At 38.2% G+C, this 23903-nt stretch overlaps 1 long non-coding RNA gene across 1 annotated transcript; it reads right to left on the bottom strand.

The window, feature by feature from the left end:
- Positions 1–418: 418 nt before the first annotated feature.
- Positions 419–9018, bottom strand: LOC140878550 (uncharacterized). Its single transcript, XR_012149341.1, has 4 exons — positions 8895–9018; positions 8452–8513; positions 1188–1219; positions 419–601 (listed from the first exon to the last, which is right to left on the bottom strand). It is a non-coding gene; the product is annotated as an uncharacterized lncRNA (long non-coding RNA).
- Between the last annotated feature and the right edge of the window lie 14885 nt (positions 9019–23903).

Raw genomic sequence — 23903 nt, 5'->3', positions numbered from 1 at the left:
TGTGGTGACCCGGGTTGCTAATATTATCTTAGGGCAATTTATTGTAATTAACAATTAAACAAGTACTTAAAAGAATTAAAGAAACAAGAGCTAAATTTTTTTTTTTTTTAAAGAAGGGTCTCGCTCGATCGGTAAAACTTGGCCGATCGAGCGAGCTCAAATACTCAAAAGCTCTGTTTCCAAATTCGAGGCCTCGCTCGATCGATAACATTCTACCGATCGAGCGAGAACAAAACTCGCTCCCTCTGCCAAGCCAATTAATGGCCTCGCTCGATCGGTAAACTTTAACCGATCGAGCGAGCTCGAAATGCAGAGAATTCTGCTGTCAAACTTCTGCTGTCAAAGTATGGAAAAATCAAACATAAACCTTTATACATGCTACCAAAGAAGATACATGCTATCTCATAATATCTTACAAGCTTCTAAACATAAGATACATAAACTACCATGTATTCCAAACCACAATATACAAAGTTCTTGTATTATTTCTCGCATGGTTTAACAACTCAAAATACATGTCTTGCTACTAAAACCCGTGTCCTCACTTGCTATGCTTCTATCTTGAGCTATCCTTGTCTTTTTTGACTAGCTCCTGCCCCACCTATTGCCATGCACACATACAAAACAAAGCAATAGCCGGATAACTCCGATGAGAATAAAATCCCAGTATAAACAACATAACATGCAATAAAGATAGCATCTCATCTAATGCTATAACATACATGCAATACATGTTTGAAGAATAGGCTATCAAAACTGCTATCAAAGGCTTGGTTCTTTGGGATCCCGAGGAATAAAATAACTATCAAACCACCGACACTCCCAATCGAGGCGACATCAAGTATTTTAATCCTCTGACTTTGGTGCAATTATAGAGAGTCTTCTGGCTCTGGAAGCGAAGGCTGCAGTCCATGCCACTCAACTACAATCCGCCAAACGTCATATGCACTCTAGGCTTTAAACCCTCTGTGCTTATTAGGCTGGAGTTCAAGATGAATGCAACATATACTGTATGTATTAAAGGCTATAAAACATCTTGAACAACTAATCACATAAGAAAGCAAAGCAAGTAAAACATCTAATCACATAAAACATATAAACAATTAAGTATGTGATTAACAAGGGAATACTCGAAACGATAGCTATTTCGAGTGTTCTATCCCATCTGGATTAGCTGTCATTTATACTTTTCAATAACACGTCTGAAAGTACTTCAAGTCTGCAAAGACATCAATGATAAAGCATATCAAATGGTTGCTCAAGTTCTCAACTCAAACTCAAATACAATGCTAGCAAACCTTGCTTCAACTTCTTCTCGTTGCAACTCGGCACTCTCGATTCGTAAATCTTCGATTGAAAGCTGAGAAATAACATGTCAAAGAGCTAACAAGATCAGATGCAACTCAAACCATGCTTCTTTGAATCAAGAATATCAAAGTCTTGACATTTTGCGAATCGACGGCGTAACGGCTACAAACCGGCAATCCAAACAATATCCAAAACAAGATATCAATCCCAACAACTCATTATATCAACTCAATCCCATCAAAAACATCATATTCAGATAAGGTAGGGTTCGAATTTAGCTTGCTAAAATCATATAAAATCCGAACGATAGTCTTTTTCTGAACCGTCTGCGAATACACGATCGGTACAGCTGATATACGCATATATCGTAAAATCATAATTTTCCATCTTTCACATAAAAATAAAATCTGAGAAAAGTGAATGCAACTTGTACCAAATCGAAGGTCTCGGAGCTGTGATCGCAGATATATATTTCTTTCAAATTTCTGACAACCGGAACGCAAGTTATCGAAGCTTTTACGGAACGAAAATGGAGTTCTTGAGGGTTGGAACGTTTCCTCTGTTCTTTCCTTTGTATTCTGATGGTTTTCACGTGCAAATGCTAGGAATAAGTGAAGAAATAGATAAATATAAGCCTATTTGCAGTTTAGTCCCTAAACTTTCTGCTATTTGCAATTCAGTCCCCGGAAAAGCGATTTAATTCAATTTCAATCCTTTTCAATTTAAGAATATTAGAATTTAATTCTAAACTCTAAATATTCCCAAATTCAATATTCTCGGATTAAAATTAAATAATCTCGGGCCTTACATTTCTCCCCCACTAAGACATGAGTTCGTCCTCGAAATCATAAGCAAGCTGTATAGACAATCTGTATATACATAAGAGAATAAATAGCATAAAGCAGAATAAGAACTCACATCAATGAAAAAACTCTGGAAATCTCTGTCTCATATCTGACTCAGTCTCCCAAGTCGCTTCTTCAGTGCCATGTCGACTCCACTGAACTTTGACTAGCTGAATCATCTTGTTTCTGAGCTGTTTATCTTTGCGATCAAGAATCTGAATAGGTTGCTCAAAATAACTAAGAGTTTCGTCAAGTTCAGCTTCATCAGGTTGGAGAATATGGGAAGGATCAGGCTGATACTTCCGAAGCATAGAGACATGGAATACATCATGAATACCAGACAAAGATGGAGGAAGAGCGAGTCGATAAGCAAGATCACCTATCTTCTCGATAATCTTGTACGGACCAATAAAACATGGAGATAACTTTCCTCTCTTGCCAAATCTGACTGTATCTCTAAATGGAGAAATCTTCAAGAAAACTCTGTTTCCCTGATCAAAAGATAGAGGTCGTCGTCTGATATTTGCATACTTTGCTTATCTGTCCTGAGCTGTTTTCATTCTTTTCTGAATAAGCTTTACTTTCTCTGTCATTTCTCGGATCATATCAAGCCCAACATCAGGAACATCTGAGATATCATCCCAGTATAACGGTGATCTGCATTTCTTTCCGTACAGTGCTTCAAAAGGAGCCATTTCAATGCTCGTCTGATAGCTGTTATTATAAGAGAATTCTACAAGTGGTAAAGAATCTTGCCAACTAGTACCAAAATCTAGTACTACAGCTCTTAACATATCCTCATGTGTCTGGATAGTCCGTTCTGACTATCCGTCTGCTTGAGGATGATACGCTGTACTCAGGTGCAATTGAGTACCAAAGGCTTGTTGCAAACTGTGCCAAAAGTGTGATGTAAATCTAGGGTCTCGATCTGGAACGATAGATTTAGGCACACCATGTAATCTTACCACTTCTCTGACGTAGATTTCTGCCATCTGATCATGTCTGTACGTCATTCTGTACGGAATAAAACATGCTGATTTCGTCAAGCGATCAATAATCACCCAAATGGCATCGCACCCTCTGGATGAACATGGTAGCTGTGTAACGAAATCCATGGAAATGTGATCCCATTTCCATTCTGGAACTGATAGACTCTGCAATAGACCACCTGGTTTCTTTCTTTCTGCTTTTACCTGTTGGCAATTCAAACATTTAGACACAAAATCTATGACATTTGCTTTCATCTGTTTCCATCAATACTGTGTCTTCAGATCATTATACATTTTTCTGCCACCAGGATGAATACTGAATCGACTATTATGAGCCTCTTTCAAAATCTGCTGTTTCAAATCTGAAACATCTGGAACCACAAGTCTGTTATTCACATATAATACATCATCAGCACTGACCTGATATTCAGATTGATGTCCAGATCTGACCATAGCAATAGAATTCTGAATATTCCAATATTCTTTCTGTGCTTCTTTGATTCTCAATAAAAGTTCTGGCTCAGCTTTTATAGCACAAACACGAATAGGTCGCATATCTGTTTTAAATACTAATCCAGAAATACAACAATCTTCCACCATTTGAGATACACCTATCGTAGACAAGGATAAAGAACATACCTTTCTACTTAAGGCGTCTGCAGCTGCATTAGACTTTCCTGGATAATATTTAATCTCGCAATCGAAATCTTTCAATAAATCAAGCCATCTACGCTGTCTCATATTCAATTCTGATTGCGAAAACAGATATTTCAAACTTTTGTGATCCGAAAAGATTTCAAACTTCTCACCATATAGATAATGTCGCCATATCTTTAATGCAAAGACAATAGCGGCAAGCTCCAAATCATGGATAGGATATCAAGTCTCGTGTGGCTTTAACTGTCTCGAAGCATAAGCAATAACATGCCCTCGCTGCATAAGCACACAACCCAGACCCTTGTGAGAAGCATCACAATATACTACAAAATCACCGTACCTGATGGAATCGTCAAGACAGGTGCACTTGTAAGCCTTTTCTTCAACTCCAAGAAACTCATTTCACATGCTTCAGTCCAGACATACGGCTTATATTTCTGAGTCAATTGCGTAATAGGATTCGCAATGCTAGAGAAATCTCTGATAAAGCCTCTATAATAACCTGCCAAACCCATAAAACTTCGTATTTCTGGCACTGATGTAGGTCTAGGCCAATTCAGAACAGCCTCGACCTTACTTGGATCCACTGAAATCCCATCACCCGAAATAATATTCCCAAGAAACACAACTTTCTGCAACCAAAATTCACATTTCGATAACTTGGCATATAATTTCTCATTTCTCAAAGTCTGTAAAATAATTCTGAGATGTTCAGCGTGATCATCCACAGTCTTGGAATAAATCAAGATATCATCGATAAAAATAATGACAAATTCATCCAAATATTTCTGAAATATCTGATTCATCAATCCCATAAATACTGCCGGAGCATTGGTTAAACCAAAAGGCATGACGATGAATTCATAATGTCCATACCTTGTTCTGAAAGCAGTTTTAGGAATATCTTCATCTCGTACTCTCAGTTGATGATATCCGGATCGCAAATCAATCTTAGAATAGATAGCTGAACCCTGTAATTGGTCAAACAAATCATCTATTCTAGGCAGTGGATATTTATTCTTGATGGTTACCTTGTTCAATTGACGATAATCGATACATAAGCGCATGGAACCATCTTTCTTTCGTACAAATAGTACCGGAGCGCCCCAAGGTGAAACACTCAGTCTAATGTACCCCTTGGCTAACAAATCTTCCAATTGATCCTTCAACTCCTTCAATTCAATAGGTGCCATTCTGTAAGGAGCTTTGGATATTGGTTGTGTACCTGACATTAAATCAATACTGAAATCTATCTCTCGGACTGGAGGTAAACCAGGAATTTCATCAGGAAATACATCAACAAATTCTTTCACAACTGGAATATCTGTTACTACTGGACTGGATTTCAATATATCAATAGCATAAATCAGAAATCCTTTTGCACCTCTCTGCAATAAACGGGTCATAGATAGCACAGATATCAAAGGGATCTTGGCTCGAGAACCCTTACCGTAGAATTTCCATTCTGATGCCATTTCTGGTCTAAAACGGACTACTTTCTGGAAACAATCCACCGTTGCCCTGTACTTGGTTAACATGTCTATACCGATAATACAATCAAAATCTGATAATCCAAGTACTATACAATCTAGATCAATCACATTCCCGTCATATTGCAATGAACAATCTCGAATCATTCGAACAGATATAATACCTTCACCCAAAGGTGAAGAAATAGAAACAACAGTAGGCAATGGCTCAGAAGATAAAGAATGCATCATAACAAATTGTTCAGAGATGAATGTATGTGATGCACCTGTATCTATCAAAACAGAGGCAGGATAACCAGAAAAAAAGCAGTTACCTGCTATGACATCATCCGGTGCCGCCTGAGCCTGTTCCTCAGTAAGTGCAAAAACTCGAGCCTGTTGTCTAGGAGGTTGAGTAACAGTCTGGCTTCCTCCTCCTCTGGTCTGTTGCTGAGGTTGCTGAGGCTGAAATGAATGCACTGATTGCCTTTCTGCCTGAGGTGTTGGTTGGGAAGAACTTTCACCAATAGCTCGTTGAGGACATACCTTGGCATAATGACCTGGTTGACGACAAATATTGCAATTACCGGACACACCTCTGCACTGTTCACTCGAATGTCTTCCACCACACTTACTGCAAAAGACTCCTGATTCACCAGTTCTCTGACCTGCCCTAAACTTTCTCTGTCCACTAGAACTGGAAGAACTACTGCCTGCCCTCTTGAATTGCTTTCCCTTTGGCCTGAACCGAGAATCCTTTCTGCCATTGCTTCCTCCCTAAAATCTGGGATATGGTTGCTGAAACTGTGGCGGATTCTGTGGAATGAAAGCTGATACAGGCTGGGGAGATGGCTGTGAAATAAATGGCACTCCTCTTTGTCGCAAAATACCGGCTTCTGATCCCTTAGCTTTGTTCAATACATCAGCAAAAGTATTAGGTCGTCCACTGTTCACTAAGGTAAATACATCTGGATTAAGGCCATTGATAAACTGATCTGCCATTGCTTCGTCAGTTGCAGCTATATGTGGAGCAAACTTCAAAAGACTTGAAAATTTGGCCATATATTCCTCAATATTCAAATTGCCTTGCCTTAGATTGGCAAACTCAGCACCTTTATCCTTCCTGTAGGAGACTGGAAAGAAACGTTGATAGAACTCGGTTTTAAAGACAGTCCAGGTGATAATCGTACCTCGCTGTTCCAATGCCCGGTTTGTTGTAATCCACCAACTTTTAGCAACATCGTGAAGTTGATGTATCACCAATCGAATACGACGATCATCAGTATAGTCGAGTGATTCAAACAGTTGTTCTATATCTTCAAGCCAGTTTTCACAATCAACTGAATTTTTTGTTCCTTTCAATTTTGGCAGTTTGAAAGACTGAAATCGCTTCAACAAAGTTTCCATTGGAGTAGCAGTAGGATCCATAGGGTCAGCAGATGTACTACCCTGTGCATTCTGAGGTTCAACCACTGCCGGTGGTACTGGTGCTGGTTCAGCTTGGGGAACAGTCAATGGATGTCTAGTAGCTGGTTCTTTACGGGGAGGCATATCTGATTGTCAAACAGATTAGTGCATAAACGATATAATATGCAGCAATTTATAACATCCTTCTCTGATAAGCATTCTCATGCGTTCTCATGAAAATTCAGGTTCTGACTGAGGATATTCTGGAACATCATTGCATATATAGCATGCAGTAGCAATAAAAACACATAATCATGCAATCACATAATTATTGCAATATAAAGCATGCTAGTATATAATGCACATAATCAGATACAACATGTAATCTCATACAATATCAAACAATCAAACAGACTCAATCTACCCCGCTCATCAACTTCTATCTCATTCCAAAAACTTATGCTCTGATACCACCTGTTGTGGTGACCCGGGTTGCTAATCTTATCTTAGGGCAATTTATTGTAATTAACAATCAAACAAGTACTACAAAGAATTAAAGAAACAAGAGCTAAAAAAAAATTTTTTTTAAAGAAGGGTCTCGCTCGATCGGTAAAACTTGGCCGATCGAGCGAGCTCAAATACTCAAAAGCTCTGTTTCCAAATTCGAGGCCTCGCTCGATCGGTAACATTCTACTGATTGAGCGAGAACAAAACTCGCTCCCTCTGCCAAGCCAATTAATGGCCTCGCTCGATCGATAAACTTTAACCGATCGAGCGAGCTCAAAATGCATAGAATTCTGCTGTCAAACTTCTGCTGTCAAAGTATGGAAAAATCAAACATAAACCTTTATACATGCTACCAAAGAAGATACATGCTATCTCATAATATCTTACAAGCTTCTAAACATAAGATACATAAACTACCATGTATTCCAAACCACAATATACAAAGTTCTTGTATTATTTCCCGCATGGTTTAACAACTCAAAATACATTTCTTGCTACTAAAACCCATGTCCTCACTTGCTATGCTTCTATCTTGAGCTATCCTTGTCTTTTCTGACTAGCTCCTGCCCCACCTATTGCCATGCACACATACAAAACAAAGCAATAGCCGGATAACTCCGGTGAGAATAAAATCCCAGTATAAACAACATAACATGCAATAAAGATAGCATCTCATCTAATGCTATAACATACATGCAATGCATGTTTGAAGAATAGACTATCAAAACTGCTATCAAAGGCTTGGTTCTTTGGGATCCCGAGGAATAAAATAACTATCAAACCACCGACACTCCCAATCGAGGCGGCATCAAGTATTTTAATCCTCTGACTTTGGTGCAATTATAGAGAGTCTTCTGGCTCTGGAAGCGAAGGCTGCAATCCATGCCACTCAACTACAATCCACCAAACGTCATATGCACTCTAGGCTTTAAACCCTCTGTGCTTATTAGGCTGGAGTTCAAGATGAATGCAACATATACTGTATGTATTAAAGGCTATAAAACATCTTGAACAACTAATCACATAAGCAAGCAAAGCAAGTAAAACATCTAATCACATAAAACATATAAACAATTAAGTATGTGATTAACAAGGGAATACTCGAAACGATAGCTATTTCGAGTGTTCTATCCCATCTGGATTAGCTGTCATTTATACCTTTCAATAACAAGTCTGAAAGTACTTCAAGTCTGCAAAGACATCAATGATAAAGCATATCAAACGGTTGCTCAAGTTCTCAACTCAAACTCAAATACAATGCTAGCAAACCTTGCTTCAGCTTCTTCTCGTTGCGACTCGGCACTCTCGATTCATAAATCTTCGATTGAAAGCTGAGAAATAACATGTCAAAGAGCTAACAAGATCAGATGCAACTCAAACCATGCATCTTTGAATCAAGAATATCAAAGTCTTGACATTTTGCGAATCGACGGCGTAACGGCTACAAACCGGCAATCCAAACAATATCCAAAACAAGATATCAATCCCAACAACTCATTATATCAACTCAATCCCATCAAAAACATCATATTCAGATAAGGTAGGGTTCGAATTTAGCTTGCTAAAATCATATAAAATCCGAACGATAGTCTTTTTCCGAACCGTCTACGAATACACGATCGGTACAGCTGATATACGCATATATCGTAAAATCATAATTTTCCATCTTTCACATAAAAATAAAATCTGAGAAAAGTGAATGAAACTTGTACCAAATCGAAGGTCTCGAAGCTGTGATCGCAGATATATATTTCTTTCGAATTTCTGACAACCGGAACGCAAGTTATCGAAGCTTTTACGGAACGAAAATGGAGTTCTTGAGGGTTGGAACATTTCCTCTGTTCTTTCCTTTGTATTCTGATGGTTTTCACGTGCAAATTCTAGGAATAAGTGAAGAAATAGATAAATATAAGCCTATTTGCAGTTTAGTCCCTGAACTTTCTGCTATTTGCAATTCAGTCCCCGAAAAAGCGATTTAATTTAATTTCAATCCTTTTCAATTTAAGAATATTAGAATTTAATTCTAAACTCTAAATATTCCCAAATTCAATATTCTCGGATTAAAATTAAATAATCCCGGGCCTTACAATTAGGCTATCAAATGAGGTTGAAAACAGGTCCTATGGTTAGTTTTTAGTGTTTGGAGAGTGTCGGTTTAAGTGGTGTCGAATTTTCTTAAAGGAAGATAGAGTTAAGCGATTTTTGGTGCGATTGCTCGGGTTGTGCCTTGTATATGAGAATTTTGAGTTAAGGTTGGGTTAGCACCTAGGGAAGCCACTTACTCACCTAATATCCACATTTATGTGTTGATTATTCATTCATATAAATTCATACATGTGTCTTTAAGCCTTGGCCATGGGTCAAGCAAAAAGGTTACAAAGAAAGGCTCTTTCATGCATGCTAAGTATTTTATCCACATTTGAACGAAGTGATTTGATTGTGACGGGACATGGTGATGGGTGGGGGATGCCCCACTCACTTACCATAGATGGGTAGATCGAGATCGGGAGACATCCGGGATCCCTACCAAAATAGACGGGTAGTGTGAGATCGGGAGAAATCTCAGGATCCCTACCAAATGACAGATAAAGGGGTAAGTTGCGTTGGGAGGAATCTCGGCATCTTGCCGAAATAGTGCACTACAGCCATTGATCGATCAAAACCGAGGGTCACAATTTAAGGATCTAAGTTTACAGTTTCAGTACCAGTTTGACTCGTTTTATTGCATTCAGTTTTCAGTCATACATGAGTTTCAGTTAAGTTAAGAAAGTTCAAGAGTTTCATAGCGTGAGATGGCGTGTGTTCATCATTTACATGTCTCATTCTCTTGTAGCATGCGCATTCTTAAAACTTATGTTTCAAGTATATTATGTACCGTATTTTGAGTATTATTGCAGTTATTTTAAACCCTTGTTATTACACTGTTTATACTTGCTGGGTCATTAGACTCACTATACTTGTTTGTTTGTCAGGTGAGGAGGAGTTCCTAGGGACCGAGGGGCAGGATCCTCGAGGTTGAGGACGCTGGCGGTGCAAGGCCCTATGACTGTCGCTGTTTTTATTTAAGTTCCGCATTAGACTATGTTTTGAAATAAAGGATTTGTCTATGAGTACTTTCAGTATTAGCCAGGATGTGCTTCCCTGTGCTTGAATTTTTATGATTTGAAGTTTGTTATCGCTATTATTGCAACCGTGTGTGGTTGTCTTTATTTTTGAAGTTTATGATTATCGCGGCTTGGATTTCTTTTATCACTTTTACTTCTTTATTTTAGAATTGCTGCGTGTGACAGGGTGGTTCGTTTAATTTCAAACGAGTCATGGCAAAAAAAATTTTAAAAAAAAATCCGCATTTTTCTTTAATATTTAATTAAGTTTAGAGGTTAGGGTCGTTTCAGAAGGTCTGCTGACATGAGTGGCAGACAGGAAACTTCATGTTCAAGATCAGTAGACGGAATGAAAGACTTCTGCAGGAATTTAAATACTGTATTTTTTTGTAAACAGTATTCCAGTTGTAATCAGATGTATTAAAGATTTCAGAATTTGTTGTACTTAGATTTTGTTGTAAATGTACATATTTCAGTGTAATCTTTTGATTAAGTTATGTATTATATGAGATTGTAATAAAGATTCTATTAGAACCTGGATTAGTGTTTCAAGTATTGTAATATTTGAGATTATCTTGGTAAAAGATTGATCGTTTGTTCAAAAGTATATTTGAGATTTTGAATGAATAGTTCTATATGTTTTACCTAGAATATTCTAGTAAACCAAATGTTTGCCTTGGATGATATGATTCATCAGGGGGCATGGGTGTTTGTTTTAGGAGGATTTCTTTAGACCAGTTGGCTGTTTTGATCTCTTTAGGTTATTGCCTTGTGATGATGGATTTTCATCAGGATGTCAAGATAAGTAATACCAAGAGCTGTGGATTGTGACCAGGACTAGACATGAGGAGGCGCGACCCTTAGTCAGTATTCCTCTGGAAGTTTTCATACTTCAGAGATTGTTTGGAAGCCTTTGTGCTCCAGTGACAATATAGGGAAGGCTACTCAGTCTGGAAGTTTGGCAACAGTCACAACGGGGTATAACTTTGGATAGGACAGATATCATGTGTGGTATCAAGGTATAATTATAGTCTGTTAGGAATACAGATGTCCAGTTGTCAGAACAATATTGGAACGAATTTTCCTTGACATGTAATTGTTCTGAGCAGTTGGAATTTGGCCTTGAAATTGTGGTTTCGAGGATTTAATTCAAGAGTTTAGTTGAATTGGTATTCAACAGGATTTTACTGTCAGATGTTTGCAGATTCAGGATTTGAGTTGTGCTTATGTAGAGAATTTTCCTTGACCAGTGATTTTGGTCCAGATAGGAATGTTGCATAATATCAGAGACTCAGGGATGAGTTATGCCAGGATGCTGATGACTGTCGGGTTTCGAGATGGTATAGTAAGTGCGACCTTATGCCGGTGTACTCTGGAAGGATTCTTTTATTCCATTATGGCATTATATGAATACTTACCACAGTCTTGTTGTATGCACAGTCATAGCAATGGGTATAACTATCAGGAGAATATTCAGGAATTATTTGAGTCTTCTGGAATTATTCTTGGTATTGGGTTATTGCCAAGGGATTTTATTAGATATCATCTGACTTCATCAGAGATACGAAATTTGGTTTCCGTGAAAAGAATAGTCTTGGAGAGGATTCCTTGACAAGTGAATATTCTTGGCAAATAGTTCTCGCACGCGATACTGGAGAGAACCAGGAGGATTGAACAAGTATTGTCTGATTCTATTGAGGGCATAATTAGTGATCAGGGTCTTGATTACGAGATGAACAGGAAATTCTAAGTAATGAATTTACTTAAATAAGTTTCCCTGTAAGAATTGGAGTTTGATTGATGGGTTATTGTTAACTGTGTTTCATATGCATATTTTTTATGTTAGTTTTGCATTCATTCATATGTTATTTTTGTTGTTTTATTTAGTTTTAGCATGTTTAATTCATCTATCTGCATAATACTCTTCCTGGTTCGTTTTTTAGGGAAACTCGGCAAAATTTTGGTTTTTGGACAAAGCTTCACTCGCTCGAGCGAAGGGTTATTCTCGCTCGAGCGAGATTGAGATAGCATGATTTTTCCAGAAGATTGCTCGCTCGAGCGAGAGGCTATGCCCGCTCGAGCGAGAGAAAGAGTGACAATCGAGACAGAAGATTGCTCGCTCGAGCGAGCGAGGCGTGAAAATTTACCTTCGGGGCAGAAGATTGCTCACTCGAGCGAGCTACGCGTACAGAGTTTTTTAAAAAGGAAATTCTTGCTCTGGAAGGATACTATCTTTTGAAGACCCTTGAGCATATAAATAGGAATTTATTCATCAGAATAAGGGTTACACACATCTTTGAAGGCAAGCAGGCGGCCAACATCATCTTCCATTCTTCTCTTCTTGTTTTTATTTTATTTGTGATTTTTGATTGATGTTTTGGAGTAAAAACTCTTGTTGATGACATGGAAAAAGGACATCACCTGAGATCTAATGTTATTAGATCCAACGGGATTGTTGTCACCAATTTTTTGGGATTTCTATTGGATGCGTTAGGTAATTGATATGTTAGATTAGATGAGATCGATTCAGGGGATTTGCTAGGTTGTATTGGTTTTAGGACTTTTCCAAAGAGGGATGAAATAGTTTTGTTCATCTAGTAGCGCAAGTCAGAATTCAACAAGAAAATATTATCCATGACAGGATAACCAGAATTCTCATTTTCAGGTATTATCTCAAGATATGAGATAAATGCCATTATAAGTGATACTAATTGACTTTTTGAGTCAATAGAATATTTGTATTGATATTTCCAAGAAGAGAACCTGAGGGGTTTAGGAAATCAAGAATTGTGGACAACGACGTTGTCACAGGTGTTATGACAAGTGTTAGTCATAAAGTATGAGAATCCTTTCGGTGTACAAATATTTGCATACGAGGTTCTTTCTGATGGAAAGGAATGAAGAAAAATGTGTATCAGTATGTTTCTAGATGTTTTGTGTATCAGTAGGTCAAGACAGAACACCGATGACCTGGAGGATTGCTTCACGGTTTATCCATTCCTAAGTGGAAATGGTAGTTGATCATGATGGATTTTGTGACCCATTTACCGGTGAGCTCGAGGAATTGTGATGCTATCTGGGTTGTGATGGACCGACTCACCAATTCAGCAAATTTCATTCCTTATAATCGAGACTACAGTTTTGATAGGGTGGCACGGTTTTACATCCAGGAGATTGTTCGATTGCACGTAGTGCCTGTGATCATAGTCAGCAATCGAGATCCCAGGTTTACATCCAGGTTATGGGGGAATCTTTAGCGCGCTATGGGTACTAATCTTAGCTTGAGTACATCATATCACCCAGAGATTGACATACAGTCAGAGCGCACGATTTTGACTATTGAAGATATGTTGCGAGCATTGTTATTTGGACTTTGGTCTAGCTTGGCAAGATCAGTTGTCATTGATTGAGTTTGCGTACAACAACAATTACCATCGCAGTATTGGGATGACTTCGTTTGAGATGTTGTACGGGCGACGATGTCTTACTCCACTGTTCTGGGAAGAAGTGGGGGAGCGACAGTTAGAGGGACTATAGTTAGTCAATAGGCTGCTGATATTGTTGGTAAGATCAAGAAGAGAATTAAGACTGCGCAGGATCGGCAGGCTAGCTATGCGAATGTCAAGAGCATACCTTTGAAATTCAAAGTGGGAGAGAAAAATGTTCCTGAAAGTCTCCCCATTTCGCAGGATTTTGAGATTTGGTCTCAAGAGTAAGTTATCTCCTAGGTACATTGGTCCATTCGATATTCTGGAAAATGTTGGAGATTTGGTTTACAGGTTGACTTTACCACTGTATTTTTCTAGTATTCGCGACGTGTTCCATGTTTCACTTTTGCAACGGTATATGGCAGATGCGTCTCATATCTTACAGCCGTTTGAGGTACAATTGGAATCGGATTTGACATACGTGGAGAGACCATTGCGTACCATAGGTCTTAAGGATAAGGTGTTACACAACAAGACCATTCCTCTTGTTCTAGTACAGTGGCAACGCCGAGGCACTGAGGAGACCACTTGGGAACTTGAGATTCGTATGATTATCCAGAGCTATTTTGAATTATTGTATTTTCAGATTGTATCTTGTAAAATGTTCAGCCTAAATAAAAGATGTTTATTCAGTGTTAACTGCATTCAATACTTAATATTGTTTGAGGACGAAATATCTTAATTAGGGGGAGAATGTAGTAGCCCGATTCCATTTTACAAGATTAAGTGATTTTAAACATAATAGAAAATGACATATAATTTTAAAAGTATCAAAACATGTTTAAGAAGTCATTAATTGGTGAAAATAAGTGGAAAATCAGATCCGGAACGTCCAAAAATAGTAGGAAGGGTCCCGGGGTCTCAGACAGTCCAAAAACAGCCAAACGAGTTTGGAAGGCCCGAAGTAGTTCGGAGCATACAGACTAGTTCGGACCGTCCGAACTCAGCAGAGTCTAGGTGTCAAAAGTGGCTCGGACAACTGGCAGTTCGGACTATCCGAACTCACCGCCAGATTGAGGTGTCAAAATGCACTCTACACATGGAAATCATGCCTGGATCGGAGCCTCCGAACCCAGTTCGGACCGTCCAAACCCAGGCCTATAAAAAGGGGTCCGAGGCTCTCATTTTGGATGTTCCTCTCCCGGTAATGGCTATATCTTAAGGCTTCGGGACTCTTTCTTTAAGAGTTGGAGTAGGAAATAGTATTTTTTATAGCGGACAGTGTCCGCAGTAACAGCCAGGCGGAGGAGCTCTGGAGAGGTGTCTAGGAGTCGTAGCTAGGCTATGCCCAGGCTCCGGGGCATGCGACATCAGCGGGCTGACGACGGACGAAGGTATGACTTTGGTTCCCTATAGTAAATAGGGAGTAGGCTATAGTTTAATTAAGGCTTTTAGAGCCTAGTAGATGATGTTTGGCATGTTAGGTAATGCATGGTTATTTATGTTGTAGTGTTGCACGGTAGGTTTGGACCTAGAGGGGGAGCTTCTAGGATCTGCCTTATTATTCAAGATATCCAGATTGAGTATGCATGTATTATGTGTTTACATGAAATTATGTGATTTCATGTTTTATATGCTTTTATATACAGCATGTCAGGACTATATGTTGCATACTTGAGCATATTGAGCCTGTATCCTTGTGGTATCCGGTATTAGGATATTTACCTTGTCAGTAGATGGTTGGACACATAGATTCGTGTCAGGTCACCAATATTAGTTGGACACATGAGCTCGTGTCAGGTCACTGATATTTGGTTGGACACGTGGACTTGTGTCAGGTCACCATCAGGGCATCTGGGTATGTCGGTCACCTCCTGTAGCGATGGCTCAGCGTGGTACATACCAAGGCTCAAGTTGTTCTCTATCAGATATTCTTGACCTCGTGTTTTGATACCCAGTTCATTTGCATTCATGCACATATAATAGTGTATACTCATACTCTCGTACTGAGCATGTTAGGCTCACTTTCGGTTTTTTTTGTTGGCTGGATGCCCTATTCCATGGGGCAGTTGCAGGTAGTTCTCCCGGAGACAGGGAGGTTAGGTGGTGAACAAAGCTGGATAGCAGGGTTGACCACTAGGTTTTTCTTACCTGTTTTTTGACTTACTTTAATTCCGCAGTTACTCTGATTAAGATTATTTTATTGATTAATTGCATGCTTAAGTTCTGATTAGTAGGTGATCACGGCGTGGGTCACTAAACTTTGTCTGACATCCTGATGAGAATCCATCATCACAAGGCAATAACCTAAAGAGATCAAAACAGCCAACTGTTCTAAGGAAATCCTACCTAGAACAAACACTCATGCCCCTTGATGAATCACATCATCCCTGGCAAGCACTTGGTATACTAGAATATTTTAGGTAAATCATCTAGGACTATTCATCTGAAATAAACAAAATTTCAAGTACACATTTAATCAAATGATAAATATTTTATTCAATATAACCAAGATAATCTTAAATATTACAATACTTGAACCACCAATATAGGTTCTAATACAATCTTTATTACAATCTCATGTAATACATAACTTAATCAAAATATAACATTGAAAGATGTACAATACAACAATATCTGAGTACATCAAATAACTGAAATCTTTAATACATCTGATTCAACTTATTACAACTGAAATATTATTTACAACAAAACTTAATACAGTATTTAAATTCATGCGGAAGTCTTTCATTCCGTCTACTGATCTTGAAAATGAAGTTTTCCGTCTGCCACTCATGTCAGTAGACCTTATTCATCGCAAGATCTAAAAGATTAAATCTCGCTAATCTACCGGTTCCTTCCAATATTGTTGGGTTCCTTATCTGGTAGATGAGACAAGATTTCTCTGACAATCTCTCCAACTACTAGTGAAGAGTCTTCCGGGGTGGCTTCCTTGGTCGAAGCAGAATGGATGACTACATGTCACACATTCCTTTTAACCTTGAGAAGCGTCTGACATTGAAAACTGGATCTTCTCTTTCAGCTACATCCTGTTGGGATCCACATAATACGAACCTCTGCTGCCAATCTTGGCAATGACGATCTTGGAAAATCCTAGGTATCCTGCTATTCCAATTCCTAATACTGCTATCGTCATTGAATCCAACTAGCAATCCTACAAAGGATAACCCAAAATCATTACTATGTCCCAAAGAATCTTATTGCGTGCTCTAATACCATAAATGTAGTGACTCGCACCGTAATCACATACTAATCAAAATCTTAAGCATGCAATTAAACAATAATTAATCTTAATCAAAGAAACTGCGGAATAAAATAATACCAGTAAGCAAAACCTAGTGGTCAACCCTGCTATCCAGCCTTGGTCACCACCTAATCTCCCAGTCCCCAGGAGAACTACCTGCATCTGCCCCATAGAATAGGGCATCCAGCCAACAGATAAACAACCGGAAGTGAGCCTAACACGCTCAGTACGAGAGTATGAGTATACAGTATTATATGTGCATGTATGCAAATGGACTGGGTACCAAGACACTCAGGTCAAGAAACAAGCTCATAGACCGGGCCCAGGGTATATAGCACGCTGCGCCGTCGCCTCAAGAGATGGCTCATATACCAAGTGGATAATGGTGACCTGATACTAGTACATGTGTCCAACCAACACGGTGATCTGACACAGGACTTACGTATCCAACCATCCACAAACTCGTAGGGTGAGCACCCTACTATGGGATACCTCTAAGGTAAAGACTCAATATGCTTATGTATGCAACATACAGTCGTGACATAATGTATATAAAGACATATAAAACATGCAATCACATAATCCATGCAAACACATAATACATGCATACTCAATCTGGATATCTCGAATAATACTTATGTACCTTACTTAAGGCAAATCCTATAAGCTTCCCCTCTAGATCCAAGCCTACCATGCAGCACTTCAATGCATAAATACCATGCATTACCTAACAAGCCAAAAATCACCTACTAGGCTCTAAAAGCCTTAATTAAACTATAGCTACTCCCTATTTACTACAGGGAGCCAGAGCCATACCTTCGTCCGTTGTCAGTCCGCTGATGTCGCATGCCCTAGAGCCTGGGCATAGCCTAGCTATGACCCTTGGACGCCTCGCCAGAGCTCCGCCTCCTCACCACTATTGCGGACACTATCCGCTATATAAAAACTATTACCTACTCTAACTCTAAAATAAGAGTATCCAAAAGCTCTTAAAATCGAGCTAAAATGGGCCGAGTAGAGGTGTCAAACGAGCGAAAATGAGGCAAATCCGACCCTATTTATAGGGAACGATCGGACGCTCCGATCCCATGATCGGACGCTCCGATCCTGCATGTTCTGCCACGTGGCATGATCTTGTTGACACCTGTCCCGCCAACACATCGGACGCTCCGATCTGCGCCACGTGTCAGCTCCAAATTGACACCTCACCTGGTTGGGTTCGGACGCTCCGTTCTTGGATCGGACTCTTCGATCCTGCCCGAGCTCAAATTGCAATTTAGTCCTTTAATCAATTCCTTAATCACGTTTAAGTAATTTAATCTTGTAAAAAGGAACCGGGCTACTACATGAATACTCTGTATCTATCAAATATGGTCTTGATGATTGACTCTTTCCGTGATATCCCTTCGAAGGAGTATAATCGGGGTTATACCCAGCCTGGCGTTTGGATCGGCGATTCAAGGGTTTCGCGGGAAACACATTGTTCATCGTAGGTATGTCTGGCAGATTCTCCACATCAATTGTATTCCCAGGTTCTCCGGGTGCAATAACATCCAGAGGCATAGGTTCCTCAACAACCGGAACAATGGATTGCTCGATCAGAGGGTATTGTGATTGACCTTGAGCAGCATCTCCTGTTTATCCCATCTCGGAGCGAATATCATGAGAATCGAATTGATTTCGTGCCATTGAATTTGCGAGCGTGAGAGAAAAGGAATAATTAGGGAAAAATCAAGCAAAGGAAGTGAGTGATCAGAGGGAAAATGAAGGCAAGAGCAAGGAGTAAATATATTTTCAAAAACAGATAAATACCTAATATATATCACACAACACCTTCTCTCCTAATCTTACTCAGATTGACATCCCCTCCAACGGTAAAAAAAATCTCTCAACTCTAATAAAACTCAAATGACACCTAAATTTGATTTTAATTAGGAAACTAAATCAATGATTCTTGGCAATAATCTAGGCCCAAATATTTCACCAATTTTTTTCAAATTTAACTCCTCATCGATATAGAACTCCACTGAAACAAAATTAATCACAATCAAAATCAAAATTTCAGAGGATAGGGCACAAATTCTAAATTTTTGTTTATTTAAAACTTCAAACTTTTCAGCAAGATATATTCACATAAAAAATTATGCATGTCCTAAATATGTCTAAAACAGAGTGTGACATAAAAATAAAATGTGATCACATGCAAAATATATGTTGACAAGTAAGGTGTTTTCCACGATGTTGACAAAATCTTCCAGCAACACTCAAGGTTTCCAGAAATTTTTAATTAACAGACAGCCATAAAAAATTTTGCAACAGAAGTGGTAGCCTGCACACTAAAGGAACGGTCTTCAAAGGACTCATCTAGGTAGATTTTTTTCCATTTTATTTTGAATTTATATTCGACTTGATGATCGAATGAATTGTCATTGATAATTTCATCAAGTTGAGTTTCTGAATTTGCGAAATCACTGTTCACATGGAACAAGATTATGAAATACACAACCATCCCTCAACTACTTAGTGATTTAGTTAGAGCTCCAATTTAAGCAACAAATATTAGGTTGTAAAAATAATTTTGTATATAAACCTGAGTGTAGACTGGTCGATTGTTACACAGTATCAAACACTTCACAAAACAATATGAATGTATGATTGCAACATGCCTAATGATCCTAAAGATGCATATGCATGAAAAGGTGTTGTCTCAGAGTGTTGGCAACACTCCAGACAACATCTCGGTTCTGTCTATAATGCACACATGCTGAGAGACTTCCTTAGATTGGAAATTTCTTGAAATCCAAAGATTTTGTGAATATATCAACTAATTGGTTATTAGTTCCAACAAACTCAATAAATACTATGTCTTTATCGACCAAATCTCGAATGAAGTGATGTCTAATGTCAATGTGTTTGGTTCGAGAGTGTTGTAATGGATTTTTGGATATATCAATGGCACTAGAATTATCACAGTACACAATAAGAGTTTCACTCTTAATTCCATAATCATTTTGCATTTGATTCATCCATAGGAGTTGTGAACAACTACTACTTACAACAACATATTTAGATTATGCCGTTGAAAGAGACACACAATTTTGTATCTTACTATACCATGACACCAAGTTATTTTTCAAGTAGAAACATCCTCCCGAAGTGCTCTTTCTCTCATCTAGATCCTCGGCCCAGTCAGCATCACTAAACCCAACCAAATTTGAATTAGTTTCTTTAGTGTACCATAGACCCAAATTCAAAGTGTCTGCCACATATTTCAGTATTCGTTTCATGGCTTTAAGATGTGAGACTTTTGGGTTAGACTGGTATCTAGCACATAAACAAACACTAAACATGATATCAGGTCTAGTAGAACTCAAATATAAAATACTTCCAATCATGCTTCTATAGAGGGTGTTGTTAACACCTTCGACAACATCTTCCCTCGACAGTTTTTCACTAGACCCCATAGGTGTACGCATGTGTTTAGTGTTGTCATTCAAGAACTTTTTCATCAAATTTTTAGCATACTTACTCTGACATAGAAATATACCATCATGCATTTGTTTCACTTGTAATCTCAAGAAATAAGTTAACTCACCAACCATGCTCATCTCAAATGTAGAAGACATGCACTTCACAAAATCATCAACAAGTTTATCATTCGAAGCACAAAAGATTATAGCATCTACATAAACTTGACAAATTAAGATATTACCTTGAGACTTTTGTACAAATAAAGTCCTATCTACTTCACCTCTTTTGAAGCCAAGATTGAGCAAGTACTTGGTTAATCTTCCATACCATGCACGTGGTGCTTGCTTCAATCTATACAATGTCTTTTTCAACTTATACACATAGGCAAGATGATTTGGATCTTCAAACCCTTTAGGTTGTTTCACATATACTTCTTCATTCAAGATCCCATTCAAAAAGACACTTTTTACATCCATTTAAAAAATTTTCATATCCATATTACATGAAATAGCAAGCAAAAGTCGTACAGACTCAATGCGGGCTACAGGAGCAAAGGTTTCATCAAAATCCACCCCCTCAACCTGTGTATACCCTTGAGTTACCAACCTAGCTTTATTTCTTATGATGCTTCTTGATTCATCAGTCTTATTTTTAAAAATCCATTTTGTTCCTATGACATTACCATGATCAGGACACGGTACTAGGTACCAAACATCATTCCAAACAAATTTTTCTAGCTCTTCATGCATAGAATTGACCCAAAATTCATCTTTTAAGGCTTTCTCAACCTTTTTGGGTTCAATGTTTGACACAAAGCATGAAAATCTTACCTGAGAATACGTAGAGCTCATGCAAATCAGTCCAACCATTTTTCTGTAGTCCACCTTCTCTTTCCTTCGAGTTTGCAAGTCTCCATGTACATATCCAATGACCTGTGATGTTGGATGATTCTTCTGAATTTTCTTAGGAATATTCTTACCATCTCCATTTACCTCACTGTCCTCATCATCATTCTCATCAATGATCTGTTCAAATTTCATTTCTGGAATTTTTGCAGAAGCTGTTGTCACAGGTGTTGTAACACCTTGGACAACATCTGATTTTCCAGAATTTTCAAGCAAATCATCAACCTCATTCTCAGCAGTTTTCTTCTTCAAATCTGCAAAATCATCAATCACAACATTAATTGACTCAAAAATAGTCCTAGTTCTCAAGTTAAACATCCTATAGGCTCGGCTATTTGATGAATATCCTAAGAAAACACATTTATCACTTTTTGCATCAAACTTAGAAAGATGATCTCTATCATTCAAAACGTGACATACATATCCAAAAACATGAAAATACTTAAGGTTTGGCCTCTTTCCCATGAGGATTTAATAGGATGTCATTGTAGTACCATTACTCAAATATACTCTATTTGAAATATGACATGAAGTATTCAAGTCTTCTGGCCAAAAACGTTTTGAAATGTTCTTTGAACTTAACATCACTCTTGTCATCTCTTGCAAAGTTCTATTCTTTCTTTCAGCAATTTCATTCTGTTTTGGGGTTTTAGGAGCAGAGAATTCATGAGAAATACCTCTCTTATCATACAAACTTGCAAAAAAAGAGTTTTCGAACTCCTTACCATGATCAGTGCGAATTCTGATTGCCTTCAGGTTGTGTAGATTCACAATCTTAGTGAGCAATTTCTTGAAGGCATTAAATGTGTCTGATTTTTCTCTCAAAAAATTTACCCAAGTATATCTCGAAAATCATCAACACAAACAAAAGAGTATTTCTTACCTTCAAAGCTTTCAACATCCATTGGACCCATTAAGTCCATATGGATAAGCTCAAGACGGCGTGTTATCTCAGATGTTAGCAACATCTAGTGTGACACCCTAGTTTGCTTTCCTTTTTGACATGCTTCACACGCAAATGGAATACCAGATTTCAAATTAGGCATAACTCTAACAGCTTCAAGCTTGCTTTGGTTCTTTAAGGTCTTGAAATTTTCATGACCCAATTTTTGATGTCATAGGTCAAATTCTGTCACTTTTTTGTGTCTACAAGACAACCCTTCTTCAAGTTCATAACAGTTATCAGATGACCTTGTACCTGTCATTAAACACAATTTAGAATATCAAAGACTTTGCACAATTTCTTATCAAATTGAACATGCAAGTTATCATCACAAAGCTGGCTAATTCTTATTAGATTTGCAGTAAGTCCTTCAACATGGAGAACGTAGCGAATCTTAGGTAAACCAGCAACAATCAGTGTGCCTTTTCCAACAATGTTTCCCTTTGAACCTCCTCCATAGGTTACTTTTCCAATTTTTTGTTCAACATAATCAGTGAGAAATTTTTCGAAACCTGTCATCTGACGTGAGCTACCTCTATCAAAGTACCAAGCACCTGAAATATTTGTTTTTAAAGCATTATAAATCATATAACAGTGAATATCAGCTTTTGGTACCCAAAACTTTCTCACAATAAATCTGTTCCTGGAGATGTTGTGGGAGGTGTTGTGCAACACCTTTGATGAAGATCTCTGTCTGTAGTCTTTCTGCAGCTTAAAACAGTATGATTTGATATGACCAGGTCTATGACAGTAGTGACAAATAAACTTACTTTTTCTTCTAGACTTTAAAGGAGTAGTAGACTGTGGCTTTGGTTTTGGTGGATTGGTAGGTGTGATATTTTTGGGTGAGCTTCCTATACAGCTACTTTTTTTGACAAACACAGGGGTTTTTTAGCATTCACCAACCTCAAATTTGATGTTTTTAAAGCCCAAACCTGTCTTACCATCCCTTCCCATCATAAGAAAAGAATCAAGCTTGGTTGTGCTTGAATTAAACTTGGCCAACTTAGATTTAGCTTTCACGAGTTCATCCTTTACCTGACACAATTTCAGGTCCTTATTACTCAGCACAACTTCAAGTCTTGACACAGGAGCCTTCAAATCAGTATTTTCTTTTGAAATAATAGTATTTGACTTATTTCTTTCAATCCAGTCAGCATACATCTCTTTATACATCATACAAACATCTTCCATATACATTTTTAATCACCTGCATCAGAATTAAACTTATCATTAGTAGTTGAAGAAGTCAAACATACTGACCATTGGGAGATGTTGTGGCCAGGTGTGGCAACACCTGCGGCAACACCTAAATGATTGACTTGAAAAAACTTCTTGCTTTCCAGTAAAGCTGTATGAGCTGTGTGACTTTCTTCATCTTCTTGTTCTTCATCTTCTTCAGACACTTCATCGCTCAGTGATGTGTTCATTCCCTTTCGAAGAGTATTTGCGCACTCATTGGCATAATGTCCAAAACCTTGACATGAATGACACTGTACAATGTCAATCTTCTTTGAAACAGGCTTCTTCTTTCCTTTAACATCGAGGCTTCTGAGGATAATGAAACTTCCTTGGTGATTGATCTGGTCCAGCAATTCTCAATGG

The sequence above is a fragment of the Henckelia pumila genome, chromosome 1 (genome assembly GCF_033568475.1).
Source record: "Henckelia pumila isolate YLH828 chromosome 1, ASM3356847v2, whole genome shotgun sequence".
In the NCBI taxonomy this organism is placed as follows: domain Eukaryota; kingdom Viridiplantae; phylum Streptophyta; class Magnoliopsida; order Lamiales; family Gesneriaceae; genus Henckelia; species Henckelia pumila.
This window is presented reverse-complemented; position numbering and strand designations above follow the sequence as displayed.